This window comes from Artemia sp. Qi Xiang Cuo, chromosome 2 (assembly GCF_049724085.1).
Source record: "Artemia sp. Qi Xiang Cuo chromosome 2, ASM4972408v1, whole genome shotgun sequence".
Taxonomy (NCBI): Eukaryota; Metazoa; Arthropoda; class Branchiopoda; order Anostraca; family Artemiidae; genus Artemia; species Artemia sp. Qi Xiang Cuo.
The window spans coordinates 55,778,824-55,785,875 of NC_142795.1; the positions used below are offsets into that span (position 1 = coordinate 55,778,824).

At 37.7% G+C, this 7,052-nt stretch overlaps 2 protein-coding genes across 3 annotated transcripts in view; one reads left to right on the top strand and one right to left on the bottom strand.

Annotated features, from left to right (window-relative positions):
* LOC148955397 (dual specificity protein phosphatase 8-like) overlaps positions 1–466 on the bottom strand; it is a 110,931-nt gene extending 110,465 nt beyond the window's left edge. The window contains exon 1 of one of the 2 annotated variants that reach the window (XM_089101962.1): positions 449–466. The gene's annotated coding sequence lies outside the window, so the exon portion shown is untranslated. The other variant, XM_089101947.1, reaches the window with a different exon arrangement.
* Positions 1–7,052, top strand: part of LOC148955395 (uncharacterized) — a 284,254-nt gene that overhangs the window by 183,074 nt on the left and 94,128 nt on the right. The gene's annotated exons all lie outside the window — the stretch shown is intronic.

The following is a 7,052-nucleotide window of genomic DNA, read 5'->3' on the forward strand; positions in this document are numbered from 1 at the left end:
TGTTTCTAGCTACCTGAACAGTCTGTTAATACAAACCTTATTCTTTTACCATATATCCCAATAACCCCTGAATCCTATCTGGATATGGACCCCTCTTGCCCCCCCCCCCCTCCCCCAATAAAAATGCTGGAGCTATACCCCTGCAGAAGAGGTTGTGAACAAATGTTGGGGGGACACTTGTATTCTAATTGACACTGTTGCTTTTCAGCCAAAAAAATATTTCAAGGCTTAGACCTCCATGGAAAATAGGTCTATCCAAGGTTCCCTCCTGAAAAATTGTGGCACACTTGCACTAGGCCTATTAGGTGTAATTACTCTGGAGACTCTTAGCCAGCAATTGATGTAGCTTTTGAGTCCAGCCAAATTCTTACCTACTATTGTGTATTTATTAAAAGTTTTGAGTCTTACTGCCACTAACTTAACTGATTAATAAAAGGAAATACTGTACTTCCATGACTCATACACGAACCTCACATTTATCAACGTTTTTCTGGTTGGCTTTAATCTGACATCTATTCCAATTGATCAGGGCTGCCAAAAACTTTACCGAACCAAAGTGTCAAATCAGCGGGAAAAAGACGTTTCAGTATCCTTTTAAAAACTTGCGGGTCTAATAAATTATCCGCTCGCGCCACTTCCTGGCACTCGTGGTTTCCTTCCCTGTGGACCGACTACGAGAATCGTTTACTAATACAGTTATCATTACAAAAGTGTCTGCTCTCTTTTTCATTTAGATTGCACAAAATTCCGATATTTTCAGTTATAAAAGCAAATAGATCATACTCTGATTCAAAATTTACTTAATTAGAGTCCATACTTAATTAATTAAGACTGAAAAATATATTTATTTTTTTTAAATAGGCAATCGTTCGAAAAAGACAGTGTTCCCCACACATGGACCTTTTCTCTATCTCAAATCAATTTGCTAAGCTCCACAAATCATGAATGTACGCGGGTTCAAGCAGTATTAATTTGCTCCATGAAAGTGATAGGTTTGAATAAAAGTTCCCACTATGCAGTACCCAAACAAATAAGGAATTGGCGGTCATACTAATTAAAATGTTTGGTATTTACGTAAATGAGCAGCAGAAATCATTGGTAGAAAATCACAAATGATGCATTGATTATTAATTTTAATCACTCTAACGGATCAGAGTCGAATATACTGCCCATTTTCTCAAGCTCACTGTCTACGTCGGGCTTGTATTACACCTTGAAAACTTTTTCAGTAGCACTGATGGGATCTACCACTGAACAACCAATGTAGTGCTCCGAGAAACCATCTGCTTTACATGCACAAGGGAATCTACAAATTGAACTTTCACACAGTATTTCAGTTTTATTTTGATATTAGTCAGCTTAAAGAATTGCCTTTCTTAAGATCCTAGTAGTACCCTTAAAATTCTTTGCCTCTAATAAGAGCTTCCAAAATTGAGACGGGAGGAACACGAGCTCTCTACTTCCAGACTTCAAAATCATTTTTCTTTGGAATCCAGTGGGCCTAGCCACTGATTTTTGAAAGCTCTATGTCACGTTGACATAGCCCCAAGAATTTACTAAATCTATTTGTTAGATGGCCTAAAGTGTCAACAGTTCCATCCATAGCAATTTTTTGAACTAAGCATTCAGTCACTTGCAATGTCTGATCTTTATAATTTACCTGCTTTCTCATTTGCTCTACCAGCTCTACACCCCAATATTTCATGAGAAGCTGGTTGTCAAGGACCTATTGACAACCAACATGCACACAGTACCTTTTGATTTCGTTTCATAGTAACATGAAATTTCCCTGTAAGTTTCTAATTTACACCCAATTCAAGCCCTAAGTTATTCTACCTATGACAACCTGCATGTACTTAAATTATTTTGAATTAGTTCAATACTAACAGCAGTAGTAGTAGAAGTAGTAGCAAAAGCGGTATTAATATTACCAGCCCTGAAAGTTTTAGCTCCATAGCCTAAGGTAGTGCTGGAACATTGTTGAAAAACTCACATGCCTTGAAAGTTTCAACTTAGTATTCTAAGCCATCCCTGGGATATTGTTGATACACCCTTTTGATAATTCATTGTTTTGATTTAGTTGTACACGACCCTCACCATTCCCTGAAAGTTTCACCTCAAAAGCCTTAACATTAGCAGCAGCAGTAGTAGTGGGAACAGCATTAATATTAATAGTATTCACAGGGTCCCTTTTTGGTTATTTCAATATCTCCTCAACATGCCCTGGTAGCTTTAAATTGATTATCCAACCGTTTCTGAGATATTACAAATACGCACTTTTGATAACCAGCATGCACATTCACATAGTGTGTTTTAACTTAATTTGACATCCCTTTCAATATTTCCTTAAAATTTCACCTTATACCTTAATTTAGTAATAGTAACAGTAGTAGCATGCACATAGTGTCTCTTGGTTGGTTCAACATCTCCCTCAACATGCACTGAAAATTTCAACATAGCCCTCTAGGCTGTTCCTGGGATATTACATCTGTTGCGTCCTTTTGATAGCCTGCATTGATATAGTGTGTTTCAATTTATTTCAACATCCCCTGAAAGTTTCATCTTATTACCCTTAGCTTCAGTAGTAGTTAGTAGTAGCAGCAGATATTGCAGAAGTAGTAGTAGCAGCAGTACCAGTTGCAGTATTAGCTGTACGCTCCCTGAAAGTTTCACCTTAATACCCTTAGCCTCAGTACCAATCCTAGCAGCAGTAGCAGTAGTAACCACATAATGTATTTTCCTCTAAATTTCAACTTAATGCTCTAAGATGTTCCGAAGATATTGCTGATATACCCTTTTGACAATGAGCATGCCCACAGTATGTTTTGATTTAGTTCAACACTCCCCTCAACATTTCCTGAAAGCTTGACCTTAATAATCTTAGCCTTCCTAGACACCAAGGGTCAAACAAACCCCCTCCCTCTACAATAAAAAACCCTTTGGTAAGCAACGGGCGAATTGCATAGCTTACAGCTCTTGCCCCAAGAGCTATGGGGGACGGGGGTTCCTCCCCAAAGACATCGTTATTGGACTATTTAACTATGTTGAACGAAATGGTTATCTCAAACTTTTATGAATTCCCTTGGTGGAATAAGAGTTGTGGTGGGAGGCTGCTTACACTCCAATCCCTTGAGTCTTAAAAAGAGCACTAGAACTTCTAGTTTCTATTCGAACAAGTCCCTTTCGGAGTTTCTACTCATTTTCTTCCATACGAAGTGCTTTGGTGAAAAGTTTTTAATGTTTCAACCTTTAACATCGCTCCTTACTTTCAGTAAAAAAAAACAAACTTGTTTTTAAGTTAATTGCTGATCTTTATTCGAATCATAGTGCGAAATCCGCCTTCCCCTCTGTAGAAAACTTTCCCCCGGAAAATCTCCCTCCCCCCACGAAAATTTTTTCCCCGGCAATCCTCCTGAAAAACCTGCTTACTTTCACTTGAAAAACTTTTTTTTTAAATTTAATTTCGGATCGTTTTTCAATCATACCGGTGGTGTAGAATTCATAATCGATAACAAATTGGCTCTCGATGAGGCAAAATCGTAGTTTGGTGCCACGAAATGGTAGAAACCGCCTATTTCCCGTGGGACAATTTTTTTGGTTACTTTATAAGGCTATAGGACTTTTAATTTCCGTTCAATTGAGCCCTCTCCAGATCTTCTAGGACCATCGGTTCGATGCTATCACCCCTGAAAAAAAAAAACATACATCCGTAGTCTTCCCTATGGGAAAAAAAATATGCAAAATTCAAAATTTTTCCAGACAGAAGCTTGAAACCTCCACAGTAAGGTTTTCTAGTATGATGAATCTATCTAATGGTGTGATTTTCTTTAGGATCACTGTTTTTTTTTTTGGTATTTTCTCCATTTTTCGTGTTGTTAACTTTTACGTGTTGGTAACTTTGTTGTTAACTAAATGTGTTAACTTTTATAAAAATTCCTTGTTTTTACAGTTTTGTTTACTTTTAGCCCGAGTCGCTCCTTTATTATATAAATACAAATGCATGTAAATTTAATACATGCATATTCTACATGTATTTTGGAATATGGGTAGAATTTCCATAATCCCTTCTTTTCTTCATTCTTTTTATTCATCTTAATTTCTCTTCGGCTGCTCACTCTTACAACGGGGGAGAATTTTCCGGGGTGGAATATGCAGGACCCCGACTTTTGCAACCTCATTTTCACACCGGGCCAGAGCTTAGCTCGTTTTTGCACCACCTCATCAAAATCCTGCTGCTTCAACTTCGGTTGTTTTTGCATAAAATCAAGACACAGCTTATTTTTTGCTCGAATGAGAAGTTAGCACATCTGGCATCAAATCAGGATTTAGCCAATTTTCCCACCAAATAAGTCTGGAACTTAAATCTAGCTCGTTCTCGCACCGAGCCAGGACTTAACTTGTTTTCGCAAAAAGTCTGTTCAATTGACAGGTTTTGACCCTAAGCTGTGATTTTCTAGAAAAGATGTGCCCTTATCTAGCGGCCGTCATATTACAGTTGGTAATAACAGCCGCCTTTACGGCAACCAAACTGTGGTTTTCTACATGGTGGTGCGACCGTATGTAATCGTAGTCACTTAGTATATATGGATGATGAACATGCATCGGAAGACGAAAATGATCATGTGGAAGAGAGCGTGTAAGTTTAAAAATCATGATACTGAGGGGTGCATTTCAAATTTTGCGTCACCATCTGCGTTGCAATGACGAAATGCCAGACCCAAAAATTGTCCGTTTATTCTTGTAAAAGGAAATTTTACAGGCCTATCTCTATTAACAAACAACAAAAGCACGAAGAACAATAGGGAAATCTTTTTGCAAGGCAGTGAAGATAATTTGAATGAATATTTCGGCCCTATGTCCAAGGGCCGTAATAAGCAATACAAAAATAAATAAAATAAAACGACTCACAACAACATGCAACCAATAAAACCAAAAATTATTTTTTTTTAGTCCTGGTTGAACTTCGCTGAAGTAAAGATGCTAGGACTGCTTTGAAAAAAAAAAAAAAAAAATTGGTTTTATTGGTTGCATGTTGTTGTTAGTCTTATTTCTTTTATATATTTTTTTATTGCTGAGGACAGACCATGGGCATAGGGCCGAAATATTCATTCAAATTATCTTCACTGTCTTGCAAAAAGATTTCCCTATTGTTCTTTGTGCTTTTGTTGTTTGTTATGGAAAAACAGTGTGGTCTTCGTCGCTGTTTCCTTTCTCTATTTTTTTCTAGTGCCCTGACGCCGTAAAGGGTGTCACATAATCCGTATACTATATAAAGCTTAGAGACAGACTAGGGCTTGGTCCGACTGTAGGGGGAGGGAGGGGTCGGATTATTTCTGCATCGGAGAAGGGTGTTAAAATTGGTGCACATTTTTGGGCCAACATTTTCAACTTTTTGACTAGTTTTTGAACGAGGGAGTAAAGAACAAGATGGAAAAAATCAATAATTCAATAAACATATATACAAAACACAAAAAATCGAACATTCAGCAAACGGCACTGTAGATCAAGTATGTAGATAGACAATCAGAAAGACTACTTAGAGCTTTCACGCGAGCATAATCTTCAAGCTCAGGCGGCTGAATTAAAATATTGCGTAATTCATACTCATTCCCCAGGTAAGTATTTCTAGTGTAAAGAGGGAGTCGGATGAAAAATTTAAGGTACTTGAAAAAAGCTGATCTAATATTTAGTTTCTCTGTATTAGGATAGCCCATTTCATATAGGTGCAACATAATAACTAACCGGTAAAGCAACTGCTGAATGAAGATGTGACAAAACTTTTCTACTTGGGCTGAATTTCAGTGAAGCCATTTTAGCGTAACTTATCCTTAAACCCGTTATAACGCTGTCAACTATCATTGTTGGACTATGTTTTATATTAGTTCCACGTGTCACACCAAGGTGCTTCAGAGAATAACTTGAACATATAGCACGGCCATCTACAGTTACAACCACACTACCATGTTGCCCGGACATACGAGACGGCTCGTAAATGAGGAACTCCGTCTTGGCAGCGTTAACCAACAATCCAAGAGATTTAGGACCCTTCTACAAGTGACTCAATATTCATTTGAAGCTTTTGTACATTGCTGCTTATCATAAGTAAGTCATCAGCATAGCAAAGAAGGATTAGGTCAAAAAATTCAATTATGAGTCCTTCGGTTATTTTCTTTGTAATAGTGTAGATAGAGTATATTACTGAACTACGTTTTTTGACTCAAAAATAGATGTTATGCTCAATCCACTTATTTTCACGCAAATTATTTGACTGTCAAAACTTATTATTCTACTTAAAATACTTCCACGTATCATAAAGCGAATGAAAAGCTTGCATAGAAGCCTCTTGGGCTTGCACAAGCTTTAACTTATCAACTGCTTTATTGTACACTTCTTAGAAGCTCGAAATGAACTAAAGACGGGACCAGAAAAAGGTCTGTCACAATTATGCCAAACTATATACCAGAACTTTGATCGGTGTTTTTCATCTTTCATACGTGGATTTTTATCCCAATCCGGCATGTGGGACCCTACTCGAATGCACGCTTCAGGAACGACTGCTGACTGCGCCACTTTCATGACGTGGACTATCTTATAGCAATACAAATCTAATGCTAAGGTATCAACCGAACCATGCTTTAGTAAATAATACGGAACTGTGATTTTCTGTAGAGCTTGGTCACAATCTTGATTAATCTTTTCCATTCAGTTTTAGTGTAAAACTTGCTGTTTCTTGGCCACTCATGTTATGCTCAAATTGAACGGAAATAGGATCCGTAATGTTATGATTGGCGAGCATGTGGTCAAAGATAGTGACACTTCCGGAATTATGGATGTAAGTGTATGAACTATCTTTGGAAAAGACGGTTAGATCGTCTGGTACGTTGGGCATAAATATTTCTGCAAATTTGCGAGAAACACTGCTTGAGATATCGCATTGTAAGTCACAACATACGACTACACGCCGATCCCCAAGTTTTTTTCAGAAGTCGTGATAGTTTCATGCAAGCCTGGGAATATCGTTTTTCAGAGAGCACAGTGTTCACATTTGTGGT